Raw genomic sequence first — 21,471 nt, forward strand, 5'->3', positions numbered from 1 at the left:
TATCTACTTTTACAAGACTTTAAATCCTGGCCTGCACTAGGAACATAGGTTGTTAATAACTACATTGCTCAGGGGTGTGAAAAATCCACACCCGGGAGTGATGCAGTTAAACTGACCTGAGCCTGGTGTAGACAGCGCTAGGAAAATTCTCCCATCAATCTAGCTATTGCCTCTTAAGGAAATGGACAGGAGACGCCCTCCTGTCAGCATGGGTAGCATCTTTGCAGCTGCACTGCTGTAGCACTTCGGTGGAGGTGTAGATGTGACATACCAAGGGTACAATCTAGACTGGTGAGTAGCTGTGCCACCCCCTCCCTCTAATCTGGGGTGCCCTTTATACTGCTTTGCTGCTGTAGCCTCCAGTCAGGACTGCTCTCAAAACAGCCTGCAGCATGCAGGTCACACCCAGTCCCAGAGCAGATGGCAGGGATGGCAGAGCTATTCATTAGTAAGTCTGTGTGTCTGTCACGGAGGTCATGGATTCTGTGACTTTTTGTGATCTCCGTGACTTCTGCAGTGGCCAGTGCTGGCTCAGGGGCATCCCCTAGGCCACCAGCAGCAGTTTGGGTGTGGGAGGGGGCTCAGGGCAGAGGCAAGGTGTTGAGGTGCGGGGCGGCGCTTACCTGAGGGGGGGGCTCCCACAGACATGTCCCTGCATCTCATAGGCGGAGGGGCTAGGGGGCTCCGCACGCTGCCGGTGCCCACAGGCGATGCCCCTGAAGCTCCCATTGGCTGCTGTTCCCAGCCAATGGGAGCTGCTTGTGGCGGGAGCAGCACGTGGAGCCCGCCCTGGCTGCCCCTCCCCCTAGGAACTGCAGGGACATGCGGAGCTGGGTAGGAAGCCTGGGAGCCCTGCCAGCCCTCCCCCAGCACCAGCGGGTGTCCCAGGCCGTGAGCTGCTGCCCACCACCATCCCCAGCACCCGCGGTGCCCTGAGACCAACACCCTCACGCGAGCACCTGCGGTCCTCCTGGCCCTAGTTTTAGTTAGGGATATATAGTAAAAGTCATGGACGGGTCATGGGCTGTGAATTTTTGTTTACTGCCCGTAACCTGTTTATGATTTCTACTAACAATACCTGTGACTAAAACGTAGCCTTACTCATTAGTCAAGATGAGGGATCGTCAACCTTTGGCACGCAGCCCATCAGGGAAATCTGCTGGCGGGCCGGGACAATTTGTTTACCTGCAGCGTCCACAGGCAGTAGCATTGCTAGGGGGAGAGCAGGGGAGTGGCCGCTCCCCTACTGAGCACAGGTGGCGCCTTGTCAATTTCTTGGCACCTTTTTACTCATCCGGGGGAGTGATTAAAAAAAAAGGCGCCACCCACTGCGGCACTTTTATTTTACTCACCCGGTGGCACTCCGGGTCTTCGGTGACACTTTGGCGGCGGGACCTTCACTCACTCCGGGTCTTTGACAGCACTTCGGCAACGGAACCTTCACTCACTCCGGGTCTTCGGCGGCATTTTGATGGCGGGACCTTCAGTGCCGCCGTAGACACCCGGAGTGAGTGAAAGGCCTGCCGCTGAAAACCCGGAGCACTGCTGGGTGAGTAAAAGTGCCGCAGCGGGTAGAGCCTTTTTTTTTTATCGCGCCCCCTGTTCCCTCCACCTGCCTATGCCACTGTCCGCAGGTTCGGCCGATCGCAACTCCCACTGGCCGCGGTTCGCCGTTCTAGGCCAATGGGGGCTGCAGGAAGTGGTGGCCAGCACATCCCTCAGCCCGCGCCGCTTCCCGCACCCCCCATTGGCCAGGAACGGCGAATCGCGGCCAGTGGGTGCTGCGATCGGCCAAACTTGCGGACGCTGCAGGTAAACAAACTGTCCCTAGATTTCTCTGATAGGCTGCATGCTAAAGGTTGCCAATCCTTGGTCTAGATTGTACCCTGGGTATATCACAGTAGACAAGACCTACATTGCAACTGCCTTTCAGACTGACTGAGTTTCTTAAATTTAGAAGGCAATCAAGCATTATTTTTTTTTATCTGAGTTAGGTTTGCAAACCACTTTGCTGAAGTCCATTCAGTAGCTATTCAGTCTTTTGGGCTCATGTAGAATGCCAATCTATTTTGTCCAGAGTCTTATTTTTTTATTCAGGTAATGGAATCTAGGGAGGCTATGGATTTCAGAAAAATTAATGTAACTAAAGTGTAAGTAGGTGGATGCCCCCATTTGTGAATAGGGCAATTACAGCCAGGAGTTGTTTTAAGCAGGATAGTCTCATATGCATGCTAGTGCATGTTAAATACACACATGATGAAGTGAAATAATAAAATAATAATTATTTGGTAAGCTCTGTGCTCTGCATAATTATGTAAGGTTTGGATGTTTTCAAATTTTTAAGTAAATCGGTTACTCTTACCATATGAACACTATTACGTGAGGATGCCATATATTTGGCATTATTTACTATACCATGTATGTTGAGAACTTTCTTAGATTGGGGTATAAATCTTAATGCAAATACTGTATTAGAAAGTGGTATTTTAGATATGATATAATCATTAAGATATTCAAAATAAACCATCTTCTATTTTAGACATATTTGAAATCAAAGTATTTTTATCTTACCTTTCACTGAATGTGTTTAAAGCTTTGTTATCCTATCAATACATCTTCCAGATTAATCTCTTTCAAGATTAACATGTCACTCTTTTCTGAGTCACCCCTACAATTAAACTGGATCAAATAATCTTTCTTTCCTTTCAAAGCACTGAGTCCTGTAATGAAAACGTCTTCCTAAGGTAACACAACTTTTAAATAGATAAATGGGTGGGATAAATGGGAGGGATAGCTCAGTGGTTTGAGCATTGGCCTCCTAAACCCAGGGTTGTGACTTCAATCCTTGAGGGGGCCACTTAGGGATCTGGGGCAAAGTCAGTACTTGGTCCTTCCAGTGAAGGTAGGGGGCTGGACTTGATGACCTTTCAAGATCCTTTCCAGTTCTAGGAGATAGGATATGTCTTTGAATTTATATTTTGGAGAAAAAAACATACATTGTTTACTTTCTCTGATTCAATGAGTCATGACTTTTTGAGAAAGTGAAGATGTTAGTGAAAAAAATTATAGTTCTTAGTAATCCATTGGTAGTGCAGAAGTGTTGCTTTATAACTTTGGCATTCTATTATTTCTTGTAGAATATGTGCATATAATGTCTCGTGACAGAGACTTGTAAAGAAAAACACTTATTTTTAGATTTGAATGTACTCTGACAGAGCTATGAAACAGCAAGCGGCAATATAAATTGGGCCAAATTCATGCCTTTGTTGCCATTGAGTTACACCAAGCATGAATATGGCTCTGTGTCTAGGACCTAAGTCATGTTCTCTATAGATCCAAAGGACTTGGTGTAGTGTAGCTCAAAACATGTTCTACATTAAAATTACTGTACAACATGAAAGAGTCAGATGAAACATCTCTGTGCCTTTTTATGTATGTATTATGGACCAAATTCTACTGTGAATCTCAGGCAAGAAGCTGATTTCTAATGATTCCTCATAAAATGGCATCTCCCACGCATATTTTCACAGGTTATATTTTACATGTTCTCAATCAAGTTGACCTCACTATAAAACTCCATTTGTGTAACCCTTCTAAATCAGTAGTTTCAGAACTAAAACCAGGAAAAAAGTTGGACCTCTTCAAATGTCATCTAGCAAATTATGACCCTTCATGCCCCCCCCCTTTTTTTGCATGCACATGATGCAGCTGAACATGAAAGGAGTAACATGGCTTTTACAGTTACTTCTGATGGGTAGTCCATGAAGTAGATATGCAGAGTTACATATTTGCACTTGTACGTCTGGTAATCCAAAGTTCCTACTGCTTTGAGAGGCAGTGCTGGTGCCATGAGTTACATTTGTGGATGACACCAAGCTGGGAGGGGTTGCAAGCACTTTTGGAGTTCAAAATTAGAATTCAAAATAACCTTGGCAAATTGGAGAATTGGTCTAAATTTAACATAGACAAATGCAAAGTACTTTATTTAGAAAGGAAAAATCAAATGGACAATTAGAAAATGGGACATAACTGGTTTGGTGGCAGTATTGCTCAAAAGGATCTGGGGGTTATAGTGGATCACAAACTGAATGAATCAATGATGTGATGTAGTTGAGAAAAAGGCTAATACCATCCTGGGGTTTATTAACAGGAGTCTCATATGTAAGACACAAGAGGTAATTGTCCCACTGGTGAGGCCTCAGTTGTAGTACTGTGTCCAATTCTGAGCACCACATTTTAGGAAATTGGTTAAATCACAGTGTTTTAATATTATGAGCTGCAAAGAGCCGCTGGAGACACATTAAAGAGCCCCTTGTGGCTCATGAGTTGCAATCTGAGTATCACTGCACTAGGGCATCTTTTTGTTTTTTCCAATTGAATTTACTGGGATGTTAAATGTGTTGGAGGAACTTCAGATTGCTAACGGAGCAGGACCTATGCCCCAGTAAAATCAAGCGAGGAAATATTTGGGGGTGGGACACAGGTAACAGCAACCCTGAAATGAGTGTTCTTGAGACCTTTGGTTTTTGGTAACTATTGCACTAACTGATCCTTTGGATAAGTTTATTGAGAAAGTGATGCAACTCTCGCAGTATCTGAAATCCTTAGGTTTCAGGCTTGAATAGGACACACACGGCCTGGTAGTCTCATTTGCTGATGATCTCTTAGCAATGGACAAAGATCAGATGTCCATGGTGATTCCTTAAATCTGTTCACAGCCCTCTATTGCTGATGAGGTTTTGTTGATTTGGATTGTTACCCGGGGTGGATGTTATTTTTTTTTTGAATGATTATGCTTTATTTCCCCCATCAGAGGGATCCCATAGGGTCCTACTGGCAATTGCTGATCTCACTTAAAGGTGTTCTTGTTTGCATTCTGAAGCATTTATGCTTTCTTTTCAATGTGCAGGTGAATCTAGGTATCTGGGGAAGAAAGTGAGAGGTTTTGGACTGTGTGGCACTGTACCTGCGTGGTATGCAATGGTCTTTTTTCCCCATCAAACCTGGATTGTCCAGTGTTTCTCTTTTTCCAGTGTGTGGCCCAGATAAAGTCTTGAGTGAGATGTGCTGAGGCACAGTGTAGGCAAGACTGAATTGATACTGATTGATTCAGGGATGGTTCTAGAGAGAGTAGTGGGGTGGTGGCTGTGCCCCTACTGCTGAGAGGTTTTGACATCCTTGATTTGTAATATAGTTAGTATGTTATCCTTGATTGTTGCTGCCGTCTCATATAGTTTTGTTGCCCAAGAGTTCTGTTACACTTCCCAGGGATACCCAGGGTTGTGAGGCACTTTACTACCACCTGCCTTTAGCGTTAGGTAGCTTTGGTCTGTGCCTGCCATGGGTCAAATCCCCAACTCCTCCATCTACAGCAACTCGAGCACTTTTTGTTAAGCTCTCAGGCCCCACTGTCACTTACAGGTTAGCAACTGGCACAACCCAACCCTTGAGCACTCCTGGTCCAGTGGACACACTCAGTATTTACGGAGTCACTGCTTCCAAAGAAGTAGTACACACCAGTTTACCAGTTCAACCTCAGATCACCACTCCGCTTAAACACACAACACTTAGATGCTTATAGTGAAATCAAGTATAAGTTTAGTTAACAAAGCCTAGAGATTCAAGTACTAGCAAGCAGCAGTACTGGAAACAAATGGTTACATATAAAATAAAATCATAACAGCCATTCTAGAGCCTAGACTTAACAAGATACTCATATCTTGTAGAATATTTGTCACCCCAAATCCTTGCAGTGCTTTACAGCCAGGCTGGCTGCGACCCTCCTTTCATGAGGCAAGCATGCTGTCAGTTTGCCTCCTAGATGAAGAATTCAGTGACCCATTGCACTCCAGGATATACCAACCCAATCCTTTGTGTTTATTCATAAACAAGACAGCCCCACTGTTTATTTCTTCCTGCAGATTTCCACTCTTTTAGATTTCTCAGCCATTCCATTCACACCTGGGTCAGTATGCAACAAGGCATGCAATACACAAATGGCCAGACAGGGAGATGGGTGTCAGTTACCTCCTGCCTGAAGGGAAAATCTTTGAGGTATGCCACTTCCTGGCAACTTGCCTTAACTCCAAGAATTTACAACCATAATTTTCAATATATATACACATATAACTCCTTAAATGTTAAGGCAACTTGCATTAACTCCAAGACCTTACAACCATATTTTTCAATATATATATACACAACTCCTTAAATATTAGCTGTACATACCTTTTACAATGATTGATGACCAGTGGTTCTACTGACTCAGTAAAAACCACTCTTTTAACTATTATGCAGCTATCTGACCTAGAGGATCCCTGTAAAACTCTGGGCACCCCTGGATACTCTGTCTGTTGGCACGAATGGCTCCCTGAGTGTCACCGTGCCTCAGTGGGTCAGAGCTGAAAATGCCAAATTCAATACAAACTGCTGAGACATAGGGCAGACTTACCCCAGACTGGTGGTTATTCTGTCATTAGATTATACCAAGCCAGTAACAAAAGTGAATTTGTTCTCACCACACTGGTTAACAAGATACTGGCCCAAGATGGACTCTAGGGTCACATGAATATATCACATGTCCTTACATGCTTTGATGAGTCACAGGGGCAACCATTGCCCATATTCTTGCTGAGGCATTCACAGGAAGGCTTAGCAGGTGGGATGTTTTCTCTATGGACATTTTTAGAGTGAAGTGTCCTTAATGGGCCATCAACACATAACTGTCAGGCCTTGATGCAAATCTTAACTGGTGGGTGTTACCCAAAAATACAACACATGTATAAGATACAGGTCCAGGGCCAATATTCATAAGATTAGACACAAAGATGATACGTGCATATAAACACACATAGCAAAGCATAACTTTTCCAGTAACACCTTACATGACCATTTGTACAAGATTTGTTGCAATCATACAGCATCACACTGGGTCACAAGGGCTTTTTTCATCTGTACCTAGTGTAATAATTTATGACCATTTCTCTCAAATATGTAGTTTCCACAATTATCCATACATCTGTGACCTCCAGAATTAAGTGCTATAACACATTTTACATGGGGCTTCGCATGAAAACTCCATATGGAAGCCTCAGCAGGTACATAGTGTGTTAGACCAACTGCTTAGTGGTATCTGATGTGGAGAGTCTATTACATCAGCAGACCTTACACTGCACTCAATTACTTTTGGATGTAATTCAAGGTGTCACTATTGATCTTTAAAGACATATACAGTAGTTTGGATCCTAGTTTCTTGGAAGGCCGCATCTCTCCCCATTTGCTTCCTGAATAGTGGAAATCAAGTGACCGGACCCTGTTGTCAGTCCCTACATTTTTATGTCTGGGGATTGGTGGCAGAATAGTTCCAGCAGAGGATCCTTGTCTTTGAAAATCTCAATGTTTGTTTACACTTTGCCTTTGTATTATGCCTTATCTACTTGTCCAGACTGTTGCTGAAATGTGGAGAGTGATATTTTTAACTTCTATTTATTCTGACTCATTTTAAGTAAATATTTGCACTCCAAACCATTATATAGACTTTAGGAGTTATATAGAGTTTAGTTTCCAAACACACATTAGTAACATAGGGAATAAATACAGTACCCTGTTGCAAAAGATTTCATGCTATTTAAAGATGAATGAAATCCACTTTCCTCCAACATTCAGTTTGACATTTCAAAAGATAAGATGTATCTCACTTTGTATCATCTCACAAATACATCTGAATCTCCCTTTGGCTTCTTCAGAAATGTCAGATATCTAAGATCTGCATTATGAAAGAGTATTCCTGTTACTATTTCAAAACACGAAAGAAGGTAATGTATCGGTATAGAAAATATAAAGAATGCAGGTGCACAAAAATGAAATAAAGTACAGTGATCAAAGGTCACATACATATTTCCTGCCGCAAAGTGCTCATCCATTTGCATTTAACAAGTACGTAGCACTTCTCATTTTGATCAGCTCAAACTGCTTTACAGAACATATGCAGGGATCACTTCATCCATCGGTGAAGTGCAGCCATGTCTGGCCTGGTATGAAAAGCTGTTTAATATAGTTTAGCTATAGAGGGAATTTAGACAGACAATGCAATAATGCACATTAGAATTTGTCCAGGATGTGGAAGCTATAAACTCCATTCTTGAGATCTTAAATGAAAAAAAAAATTGGTCAAGGCTGGAGTTTGCTAACTTAAAAGGAAGAGCACAGTGCCACCTAGTATCATACTTGGGCAGTTCAGTACTTGCAGCAAATGGCGCCCTTCTTACTCAGTATAATCCACCTCACTTCCTGCAACACCTGGCCTTTTCTTAGGAAGTCTCTCCTTATGTATTGACTACTTCTTTTGTTTTGACTGGAGCAGTGTGAATAACTGATTTATATATTTTTTTTAGTTCACTAGCTGATCCAAATAAATGCAAAAATGTGGTTTGGGTCAAACTAAATGTTTTGTTTGTGAGTTTTAACTTAAAATAAAATTGAAGCAAATTTCAAAAGGAAAAGTCATTTTAAATGAGTGTTTCATTTAGAAAATGTAAAAATGAAACTTTGACTTTTCTGGAATTTTTTCCTATCACAATATTGGTGGTGCATTCAACATAAATTTGCAAAATGTTTTGGGCAACCTGAATCTGCACTTTTTTGTTGGAAGAGTTTTGGCTTAAAAACTTCACACAGTTCTAATATTAATATTCTTTGGAGGTCTCATATTCTATATTGGTCAACCAAGAGTTCTGAGGGAACTAAAATATGAAATTGTAGAATTACTCGCTGGTGTATGTAACATATTGCTTAAATAAGCTTGGAGGTGATCCTAGCAATTACAGGCTGGTAAGTCTAACTTCAGTATCAGGTAAATTGGTTGAAACTGTAGTAAAGAACAAAATTATCAGACACACAGAAGAACATGCTATGTTGGGGAGGAGTCAACACAGCTTTTGTAAACTGAAATCATGCCTCACTAATCTATTAGAATTCTCTGAGGTGGTCAAAAAAACAAGTGGACAAGAGTGATTTAGTGGATATAGAGTACTTGGACTTTCAGAAAGTATTTGACAAGGTCCTTCACCAAAGGCTCTTAAGGAAAGTAAGCAGGCATTGGATAAGAGGCAAGGTCCTCTCATGGACCAGTAACTGGTTAGAGGGCAGGAATATATGGTCAGTTTTTACAGTGGAGAGAGGTAAATAGCAGGGTTCCCCAAGGATCTGTACTGGGACCAGTGCTGTTCAACATATTCATAAATTATCTGGAAAAAATGGTTAACAGTGAGGTGGCAAGTTTGCAGACAATACAAAATTAGGCAAGATAGTTAAGTCCAAAGCAGACTGTGAAGATTTGCAAAGGAATCTCACCAAGCTGGGTGACTGGGCAAGAAAATGGTAGATAAAATTCAGTGTTGATAAATGCAAAGTAATGCACATTGGAAAACATAATCCCAACTATATATAGAATATTATGAGGTCTAAATTAGCTTTATCACTCAAGAAAGAGATCTTGGAATCATCGTGGATAGTTCTCTGAAGACATCTGCTCAATATGCAGCAACAGTCAAAAGAGCTAACAATCTTAGAACCAGTCAGAAAGGGAAAGATAAGACAGAAAATATCTTAATGTCCCTCTCTAAATCCAAAATATGTCTACACCTTGAATACTGCATGCAGTTCTGGTCACCTCATCTCAAAAAAGATACTAGAATTGGAAAAAGCACAAAGAAGGGGAACAAAAATGAATAGGGGCATGGAACAACCTCCATATGAGGAAAGATTAAAAAGGTTGGGACTGTTCAGCTTGTAAAAGAGATGACTAAGGAGATACGATAGAGATCTATAAAATCATGAACAGTGTGGAGAAAGTGTTATTTATCTCTCACATTGTCATGCTTATAACTACAACATAACACAAGAACCAGCGGTCACCCACTGAAATTTATAGGTAATACATTTGAAATAAACATCCGAAAATACTACTTCACACAATGCATAGTCAACCTATGGAACTCATTGCCAGGGGATATTGTGAAGGCCAAAAGTATAATTGGGTTCAAAAAAGAATTTGATAAATTCATGGAGGATAGGTCCATCAATGGCTATTAGCCAAGATGGTCAGGGATGCAATCCCATGCTCTGAGTGTCCCTAAACCTATGACTGCCAGAAGTTGGGATTGGGTTACATGATAAATTCTGCTCTTCTGTTCATTCTCACTGAACCATCTGGCATCAGCCACTATCAGAAGACTGAATGCTGGCCTAAACGGACCATTGGTCAGACCCAGTATGACCATTCTTATGTTCTCATTGTTAATATTGCTCGTCTTTTGAATTCTCAGAAAATTACTGCACAAAGGGATATGGCTGTTGATTTAATATGCTATGTAAAATATCCCATTAAAACCCACTACCTTTTTCTGTAAGAATTTGAAATCTGACCTTTACAACTTTCCCCAGTTTCCTTCTTTCTGCAGTGTCTTAAGGTATAAATTACTGTGTAGGATATTACAATGCAATCTCAATCACACACGACTTATTTTGACAGGATCAACAATATCGCCTGAAGACTTTTCAATGCTAATCCTTTCCTTAGTTATAATGCTTGAATAAGCTGAATCACATAAAAGCTTTTTTAAAAATTATGCACAATAGAAACAACCACACAAGGAGAAGGCTAAAATGTCTTGAAGGCGTAATGGTCTTTACAAACAAATTCAGAATAAAGGGAAGGTAGTTTTTTTTTTTAACTATCACTTGCAAGATACACAAGGCTTCTTTTCCCTTAGTTTAAGTTGAAACATCCTCGTAAATCATTTCTCTATGTTAATATGTATGCCCTAATTTTCAACAAATAAACATATTAGGGTTTTAAGGATTTATGAATATACGCTGGATTGGTGATCTATTGGGAATATAGGATGCTACTAGGCAAGAAGGAGTGGTGATTTAGGGCAGAATTTTCAAAATGTTAGAAACCTGTCCAATTTTCAAGAATTGACTTTCAGGGGGATTTCCTAAATCACACACACGTTTGAAACTTTAATCTGTACTTAATCAGCTGTGAAGCCACAATGTAGATGTAGGATGGGATTTTCAAAACTACTCAGCATTGATTTAACTCTGCTTTCATTTAAATAAATTCTAAAACTCCTGTTAATTTAGTGGGACCTGAGTTAGTTCATGCTGAGTACTCTTGAAAAATCTCTTTGTAGAGACATCTTCCCATGGGAAACTGATGCCAATTTGGGGTTCTCAAACTGCCCCAAGACTCTTCTTTGGGTCTGGTCTATTAGATAACACAGTTTGTTTTGTTTTAAACCAAAACTAGTCTTTCCCCAGCTTCACAGTTTCTTCAGCTTCTGGCTGGTAACTGGGGTGCTGGAACAATTTGTGTAGTGCGGGTGCTGAGAGCCATTGAACCAACCTGTAAACCCTGATATGATGGAAATCACTTCAAGCCAGGGGTGTGGCAGCACCCCAGCAACGCTAGTTCCAGCACCTACTCTGGTAACATATTTTTCAAAAATACAAGGTCTGGTTTTAAGCAGGGGATCTCAGCCAGATCCACTTTGGACTTCTCTGGAGAAACCTTCCCCCAACAACATTCTAGTTCTTTGTTTTCTCCTTTGTGATGGAGCTGGCTCGAAGTCTCCTATCTGGGCTACCATTATATGCTTCCAGATTACTTGACCTCAGCCACTGGTGCAAACCAATGGCCTGGGACAACGTGCCAAAGCACAAGTGGGGCTGAAGCCAAATGCCTTAAAGGGCTAGTCCACTCTGTGACACTCACCCATTCTGTATATGCCCCTGTGACAGATATGACATTTGTATGCAATATTCTGAGCAAACCTTATTGAATTAAATGTATGTATCATTGTGGGCCAGGGACTGTATGTAATTCCATGGGAGTGCTCCAGGAACTCAGAACAGTGGGTAGTGATTAGGCAAATTAACTCAGGCTGTAACACGTGCACCTGGAGAGAAACTTGCATACTCTTATTCAAACTGAACAGAAACCAACAGACGGGAAAAAAAAGGACTTTTGGTTAAATAGCTTTAGTTAAAACTGGCTCCAGGCCTTTTCTGCTGCAACCAGTGGACAGGACCTTCTGTTCAATCAGGGCCCCCCAATTCTTCATGGGAATGGTTGGAAGGAGTTGGCCAGGACTTGGGTGCTAGTGCTGAGCTAACAGCTGTGTTGAACTTGGAACCATAGAAAATCTCCTTGGTAGGGTCTGAAGGACTGTTCATATGCCAGAGCCCTTGCTGGAGTTGAGGTGATCTCTGGTAAGCTTATTAGCAGGCATGAAAGTTCTTTGATTGTTTTATCTTTTCTTTGTAATTATTTTACCTTCATAAATGGGCTTACTAAGAAAGAGCTGGGTGGCAACTTAACTATGGCAATTGCTCCATTTAATATCTCTGAGGAGAAAAGTAAAGCAGCCCTGCTTAGGCAGTCTGACTTTGCAGCAGGATTCATGGGGTAAGCAGGGAACTTTGCAGCCTGGAAATACCCCAGTCAGGAGGGAGACTCACATGGCTATGACCAAGAGAGGCAACAGCTGGGGAGCTGAAAGCCTGAGCGAGAGTGACTTGCTGGACCATGAGAGGGAAATACAGGTGCAGTTGCCCTGAACAATGATCCTGCCCCCCACAAAAAAAAACCCATATGGAGATGAAGACAGCTGGAATATTCAAGTTTGAGTTGTATTTTATTTGTCTTGACAGTCTGTGAATGGAAGCCAATAACAACTGCTCTTCTTGTGTTCAAATAATTCAGAAAGTTCATATCACTGATAAAATTAATTTACATAAGAACTCGCTGACTAGAATGTGAGTCTGACTGAAAAAAAAAAAAGTTGTGAGCCTTCTCCCTGAATTTTATTGCTTTTATTTTAAACAGCACCTGACATTTCAATGAAGTCTTTGAAAAATATTCTTTTTAGAAAAATGCCACCCATATATTTTATTTTTCTTTTTATTATGAAGGCCATTTGCATGAAAATGGTATATTTGTTTCTTAAGAGTTCATCTTCTCTTGCTGCTTCTTCCTCATTTGAAGTCATCATAATCTTCACAATAGATTGATGTGGAAATCATTGTGATATCACAAAAGAAGGATTATGACTCCAGGTGGGGTATAAGCAGCAGGAGCTGATGAACTCTTAAAGAAGAAAGACACTGTTTCCATGCAAATGTGTTTAAAAATAAAGTATAAGGGAGAAGCAATACTGAATATAAAGTATGTAAAAAAACTTTCAGAATTTTTGCTATGGGTCAAATTGTGATATCAATCACACTGAACAGTATCTTAAACCATGAGCTGTCCTGTTGAAGTCAATGGGGCTACTTGTGTAATAATGTACTTACTCAATGTAAGGAAAGGTGTCACAATCTGACCATAAACTATTAGGAAGTGCTTTTCGGGTCAGTGAAATGCTTTTTTTTAACCTACGTTTTTGTTTGGGTTTTTAATTAATACTAGTATAAATAATTATTTTGGGGAGAATTTTTTGTTTCTTCCCCTGTGCTCCACATTAAGTGATTGATTACGTAATAACTCTGCAGGAATAGTCATTGCTACTTTGTGGGAAGCATCACCATTGTTGGGATCCTTAAATACACATCTTTAAAGGATCTGGCATTAATAACTGTACCAATTCATAACATACAGTACATGTAGCTCTGCTATTGACATTGTACCTGGTTCCCCATTTCCTTTGAACTGGATAACATCTTAATGGAATGCTTAGGAAAGATGTCACTTTTATTTCACAAACTCCCATTGAAATCAATGTGATGTTTTTAAAAACTGATGTACATTATCTCTGAGTATGAATGGACAAGATAAACAATACAGTTTTTAGACCATTATACACTTTATATTGATCAAAAATAAAACCAGTGCAGGAATAATAAGAAAAATAGGAAATTGAGTATACAATACACTACACAGTTGTCATTGCTTTTTTGGTATTCAGTTCATTTAATTTTCATGCATCATCTTCTTCTATGTTCTATAATCTTGATTCTATTTCTTTTGTTATTTAGAAATGGTCTCTTCATAATGAATTTTACATGTTTATAACTGTCAGTCACTGATAAGTCTGTAATCCATTCACTCACAAGCAATCCCATCACCTCTTTCTATTATTTTAATATTTATGTAACTGTTTTTATGTCACTTTCTCTGCTAATAAACATTTCAGGTGTTGGGGGATTTTTCTCTTGGAGCTTTTGTTAAACTGTGAGTAGAACACCCCAGTATTGCTATATTTTTTGACAGTTCCAGAACAGGCCTGAAATTTCCAATATAATTTGAGCCTTTCCATCCTAGATTGTTCCCTTTCCTTCATTTTCAGCCTATGTGCTATGTACAGCATAGGTAGTGAGATCCAAATGTGATATATGCACGTCTGACACACAAGGGAAAAGAAGTCACAATGTTTTAGCCTAGGGAGGAGATCTGGTCAGCACTCTCAATACACTAGTCATTTCTCTTCCCTGTTCCTTGTCTATACTAGGTATTTTCCCCTAAGATTTCCCATCCTTGTGCAGCTCCACTGGTGGTAGTATCAGTGGGAGCACTAATGAAGACAAGGCATTGGCAACTGCCAGTTTTTTTATCCCCATGTAATTTTTAATCACTATGTGAGCTGTACCAACTTTCTAATTTTCTCCAGCTGACAACAGCCTCAAAAACCCATACCAGCAAGTTGGGGAAATCAGCCTGGACTAAGGAAGCTCTCACCAAACTCCTAAGATGGAGGCCAGGAGTGAGGGTGGCTTTGTACCATATAAGGATTCAGCTATACTGGGGGAAAAATCTACCAGTTATTGGTTATGCTGGCTCTAGGAAAGCTTAATATAGATTGGGGCCCATAACTGACCTAACTGAGCAGACAGTGTTTGTGGAAATTAGAAGCTGTCAAGCTTTTGAGAACTGCAGCTGTAGAGGTGGCTATGGCAGAAGTCAGAGAGAAGCACAAGTCTTTGTGGAGAAGCTGTGTTGCGGGTGGCGACGTGCACAGATTGCCAAAAAAATTGCAGTCGCAAAGTTGCACTGATAGCTTGTAAAGCAAAGTACCAGTCAAGGGGAATGCTATATATGCTTTTTAATGCAAGAAAGAGGTTCAAGTATATACACCATATTCAAATAACTTTAAAATATGGATAGACTAATCATTTTAAGATGTGTTAAGATAATATATGAATTAAATCAATCAATACATCTTGCCCAATGTTCATTTAAGGCCCACACAATACAGATAATATAGTACTTGACTATTTTAGATAGTGTTACCTATCTTCTTGCTATTAGATATTTTTAGTGGAAGTTCAAGTCTTGTCCAGAGAGGCTCAAGCTTCTTCAATGTCCTCCATCGTGTCCTCCATCTGGCAGCCAACCCCACTTCCTTCCATGAGATTTTCACCACTTTCAGGCACCTTCCAATATATATTAGGAAAATTGATTTATTGCCACTATTCCCAACAGCACTGTTCTCACATTCCTAGGATGGATTCTAGGTGAACCCTCACGGGGGCAAAAACCACACAGGCAGTTTCCTGACTCAGAAATCCCAAGCGCCCCCTCCCAGCCAGTCATGTATCCAAGAAGAAGCTTCTAACAACTAGTGCCTGTGTCTGGAATCTTCTGGGAAACCCATGTACCTTAGCTTGCAGTGCATGGCTGTGAGGTAAACCCAGATGAGGTATGACATCTCTGCTTTCTATGGGGGTTCTTACAGTGGGTAAAAACAATGACCAATGAGACTTAATGTAACTATTAGGCCCTTTTGTAATAACAACTGTAGCTGTACTAGCTCTGGAAGGCCCACTAGACTGATAAGTTTTGGGAACCTATTTTGTCATTTAAAGTAAACAGATATGATTCAGATACAAAAGGTGTAGATTTATTGACTTTAAAAGGTGCTATTTTTACATGGTCAATTTCCCCAGTAAAACAGCGCATTAAATAGTAATTATATTCTATATGTATAGAATAATATTGTGCGCTATTCTGGGGATTAGCTCTTTTCCAGGTCAGAAACCTCTCCTTGCAATATCTTAACCCATTGTTCTCTCTCTTACTCCAGGGCTCCTCTCACTCCAGGAGCTGCAGCTTCCTCTCCGTGACTCAGGCCTCTGGCCAGGTCACTATGTGGTTTCCCCTTCCAGGGTAGTGTCTCACTGGACCTGTTGTCAGTAGCTGGTAGAGAAACCCAGGCCCACCCACTCTCCCAGGGTCCAGCCCAGAGATCTTACAACACACAGCCCAGGTCTGCGCAGTCCCAAACCTGAGTGCGTTTTCCCTGGGCTACTTCCTAGTCCATCTCCCATGGCCTTTCTTATCCACCCTTCTGGGTACACCCTTCCCTCGGGGCCAGGCTCCCAGTATTCTACTCTTTCTCTGGATTCTCTAATTCTCTCTCCAAGGCAGAGGATGACTGCAGACTTCATCACTGCCACACTTTCTGTTGCAAGCTTCCTGGCTTTATACTAGCCCAGCCCACACCTGCTCAGCAGAGCTTCATCTTCCAATCAGGGGCTGCTTCTCCAGCCTAGTCCCCTCATGTGTGGCCTAACTCGCTCTTTCTCAGCTTCCTTAATCTTTTCAGGGCTGGTATTACAATGTAGTTTTAATTGTCTTTGCTTTTACTGTGCAAATGTCTTTCATTAGTATGTCATTTGAGATATATGTTATGATGCCAATCAGACTTAGCAAGATAAGATAGTACCTTTCTGTTCTCTCCCTTACATCATAAACTCTACTGGTCTCCTCAGAGGAAAGAAAATGCATAATGTCATTTATGACCTGTTGCATGCACACGTTAGTTTATTTTTGTATGAATGAATTTGAATGTTACATAAAATAATGCTATTGATTTGGAATTTGACTTTAGGAAGCTGATCTTTGTCACTTGATTTTTCTCTCCTGCAGTGTGGTGTTTGATCCAATATTTATGTTCAGGGAAATGGAAGCAGTGATGTTTTTAAAATAGAAAAGTGTGTAACTTGCATCTTGACAGATAAGACACTGTTCATTAACTGAATACATTATCCATAAATTAAACCAAATTTCATGTAAGTTACAAAAATCATGTAACATGCCAATTTTGTGCTGCTTATACAACATGACTATTTAACAATGCAGGTTTCTAGGGCTTGAAATGAGACACTTGATCAGTATAGGGATGTTTCGAGTGAATGCAATCTAAAAAGGGGACAAAATTATATATAATCACAAAGAATGAAAAATGTAGAACAGTCAAGGGTGTGAATTATATTAGTTTCTGTTCTAATGTATGGTGTTTGAGTGTAAATCATATCACCGCTGAAGCTGACACTGACCTTGCTCACATTACAAATTATTGCAAGACATGTAATGATGATTTCATTATCACATCACTCTTGGACTGATTTTCCATTATACAGGGAACAAAAGAGTTTTTATCAGTCTCAGGCTTGTGAGAGTTTGTGCTCCATCTCGTTTTTCTAATTTTAAAAAGATATACACTGATGGACAAAACACAGGATTTCGTTCACCACAGCCTATGTATTTATCATTTCTGTAGGTATCTCAAGATAGACTCTGAAATAAGAGCTACACACAGTGTGCACTAACATCTGGGATTCTTAAACTCCCTCTTCAAGATTCTTGTAACCTGTATATAATGGTAGAGGGTCAATATTTGTCATTTTGGATATGAGAAACAGACTGAGTTTGCTTATCTTTAGCTACGTCTTCACTACCCTCCTGAATCGGCGGGTAGAAATTGATCCCTCGGGGATCGAATTATCGCTTCTCGTCGGGATGCGACAGTCAATCCCCGAATCGACGCTTGTACTCCACCAGCACAGAAAGGAGTAAGTGCCGTTGACGGGGGAGCCGCGCAGGTCGATTTGATGCTGTCCTCACAGCGCGGTAAGTCGGCTCGGATACGTCGAATTCAGCTATGCTATTTGCGTAGCTGAATTTGCACATCTTAAATTGACCCCCCCCCCCGTAGTGAGGACGTAGCCTCAGTTTAGTTAGAGCTTCATTACATGGCCCTTTCTCTCTTACCTGTTCAGTGACCCAACCGGAAAGGCAGCAATTTTATAGCATCAGAAGTGGCTATCATGAGCATCAGCATGAGAAGACCCAGACAGAGGCAGCACTACTGCACTCTGCTATAACATTCACTTTGCTCTTGCTTTGGTGATAAATAAGGAGTGAGTACAAGTTCACACTCATATTGCTCTTTAATTCTTTTAGCAATAAAAGGGATTCTTTGGAAATTCAGACTCATACAGGGCCTGATCCAATGCCCCCTTGAACTCAATGGGGAGCCTTTAATAAGAATTGGATCAGGATGAATTTAACCAAACTATGCAAATATGTAACATATGTTTAGATTCTTTTTATTTTTTTTTTGGTGACCACTATAAATAATGCATCAGTTTAGCTGCTTGAAAAGTTACCCCAAACATGATGTCACAGGTACAGATTAGTATACATCTGTGTACGTCTATATAAATCTGAAACACTTTTCTGAACTGTCTTGTGCCCTTCACTTTTGCACTGTGGCCTCCATCTTGAGCTGGACACCTAGGAGGTGTTAGATGAAATCCTGATACCTAGCAGAGGAGCTAACAATGGCAAAACCATCAACATGCCTCAAGCTTGATGGTCCGTCGTTCAAATGAGCACACCCTAGAACAGGCTGGCTCTAGTCCAGGAAAACTAGTGTTCCCAGTTGGGAACATGGCTGGGTGGGAGAGCAGGAGCTGAGCAACTGATCTGGTGGGGTGAGCGTGAGAGGGTTGAAGCTGCTCTGGCAGGGGGCACCTGACAGAGAAGGCCAGAATCTATTTAAGTCCCAGATTTTCTTGAGCCGGGATTCTCTCACCAGCCATCCATCAGCTTACAATAGGAAGAGTAGAGTGCAGGTGAGGTCCTGGGACCCTGAAAGGTCACTAATCAAAACCCAAAAGGATCTTGGAGCAGTGAAGACACTGAAGGGAGGGGTTTTCCATGCAGCTGTTTGTTATTTTTGCCTAGATCTGTAACTCTTGTGCTTGGTCTGAGTAGTGTCTGGTGTAGAGGTTCCTTGGCAAAGTCTGTGTGTTCCCCAGGTTTAACTGTCATGAGTTTCTTGAGTGGTTAAACAATAAACCAAAGTTCCCACAAGGGTGGAGCTCTGGTGGACTTCAGTATAGGGGAGAACATAGGGTCCCACTTCCCAAGAAAGTGATGCTAGACAAGAGGACGGTACCTCAGGGATGTGTCAGAAAGGCTCGACTTTGAAACAGTGTCTGGATACAAACTAAAAAGAAGAACAGGAGTACTTGTGGCACCTTAGAGACTAACAAATTTATTAGAGCATAAGCTTTCGTGGACTACAGCCCACCTCTTCGGATGTATGTTTCGTGGGCTGTAGTCCACGAAAGCTTATGCTCTAATAAATTTGTTAGTCTCTAAGGTGCCACAAATACTCCTGTTCTTCTTTTTGCGGATACAGACTAACACGGCTGTTACTCTGAAACCTGGATACAAACTGAGTCCCCATAGGATTAAAAGTATGTGGGATGCAAGGGTTAGTTCCAATACTGCAGCCTGGTGTCTCCCAAAAGAGCGAGCTCAGTGTGTAACAGTGCCATTTGACTCTTGCTGACGAGGGAGGAGTGAATAATTTGATTTTTTGCAGCTTCATATCTGGATATCAAATGAAAGCAATTATTGCATTTATTACATGTTTGAGTTCAAGAATTTCTCAGAAATTTTCAAGTTTTAAATTTCAGCAATTTGAAACATGATATAATGAAACCGTAAGCTTCTAAAAGCTGTTTTGAGCTGTGTGCAGTGTAAGATGTTCTTAACAGCCACAGGGAAGTAAGTTAAATAGTTGGTATTTAAAAATGCAGTTATTCACCAGTAAACAGGTGGTATCTGCTGAATGGGAATTGACATAGGCATTCATCTTGCTCTCTGTTTTCTACTGAAGAGTCTTTAGCTTTCAGTGTTAAGCCCATTTGACACTGCAACTCTTGGGAGAAGAGACTGGCTTTTAGAAGGCCATCTCATGAAAGTGAAAATGCTCAAAACAAATTTGTTTACAAAAATATGACTCTTCACAAATTGTAATGACATTGTATAGAAAAGACATGGCACAGCTATAGAACATTTCTACTGCTATTGACTGGTGAGATGGAATAGAGTATAAACACACTTATTGTCATGTGTCCTTGACAGCAGAATTCAAAACGAATACTTAGCTGGTGTAAACTGACATAGCTCCATGGATGTAGGCTGTTTTACTGTGGATCTGGCACAGTGTCCATGTAACAGGGTGGGACTCACCACTGTGGTGCCTCCTGCTGGTCGTTCTGAGAATTAGTTCAGTCTTTTCACAGGGCACCCTCCTCCAGTGGTGTCTGACCGCTGTCACTTCTGTTCTGGACCAACGTTGTCTCAAAGATCGTGGCATCCTCATCAAGACACAGCCCTCCAGCCATGCCCCATTCTATTCTCCCCCCTTTCCAGGGGAACAATAGTCCTCTGTCCAGCCACTCACCTCCGTGGCCGACTGCAGCCCAAAGTTCTAGCCACTCCCCTCAATAGCAAACAGCAGCCCTTCACTGGCCACTCCCCTCAGTGGCAAGTGGGGGTGAGGGACGGGGGAAACCCAGGCCTGCCCACTACGCCAGGCGATAACCACGTGCTGCATCTCCTTCAATCACTGCCATCTGTTTTCCCTGGGCCACTTCCCTGTTTTCCCTAGCACCTTCTCCGCCCCTGTATCAGGGCTTCAGTCTTTCAGCCAGTCAGGCTGGAGCTCCCTCTTACTCTCCTGACCCAGCCCAGCCCTGCTCTATCCAGGGTACTGGTGGTTCCCTCAGCCCTTCAGGGACCCAGTCCTTTCTCCCTGGGCTCCCAAGAGGGCACTACCTTCTTTTCCCCGCAGCTCTCTTTATATATGGGCCTGCTCTGCCCTGATTGGCTGCTCATTGCAGCCCCTCTCTGATTGCTACACAGTCTCCCCAGGGCTGCTTTTAACCCTTTCTCCACCAGTGTGGGACAGACGCCTCATCACAGTCCATAACAAGTCAGTCTTTTAGAGGGTTATTATAATATTTTATGCTTCCATCAGCCACTGTTTTAGGTGTGTAGCTAGTCACAGCAGGTGGCCTGTGGTGAGCAATGAAGCTATACGTTGTTTTTTTTCTGTGGTTATTATATGTTTTCTCCTAACTTATTTTGATTGTGGCCTCAGTTCAGGAAGGCATTTTTATCCTGTTAAAAGCAAGTGCTTAAATGAAAGAACAGACTTAAGTCCCATTGAAGTCAGTGTTAACCACTTGCTTAAATATTGTACTGAATAAGTATGGATTTAAGAATATGTTTAAGTGATTAATTATAAAAAGGAAAGCAATATAGGGGCTTGTCTAAACAATCAGTTTGAGGCATACTTGGGTGTGAATCTACCCTGCACTTTCCTG

General features: G+C 41.5%; 1 protein-coding gene across 1 annotated transcript in view; it reads left to right on the top strand.

The window, feature by feature from the left end:
* TRDN (triadin) overlaps positions 1 to 21,471 on the top strand; it is a gene marked incomplete in the record, with an annotated part of 278,678 nt that overhangs the window by 15,491 nt on the left and 241,716 nt on the right.

Source organism: Trachemys scripta, chromosome 3 (assembly GCF_013100865.1).
Source record: "Trachemys scripta elegans isolate TJP31775 chromosome 3, CAS_Tse_1.0, whole genome shotgun sequence".
Classification (NCBI taxonomy): domain Eukaryota; kingdom Metazoa; phylum Chordata; order Testudines; family Emydidae; genus Trachemys; species Trachemys scripta.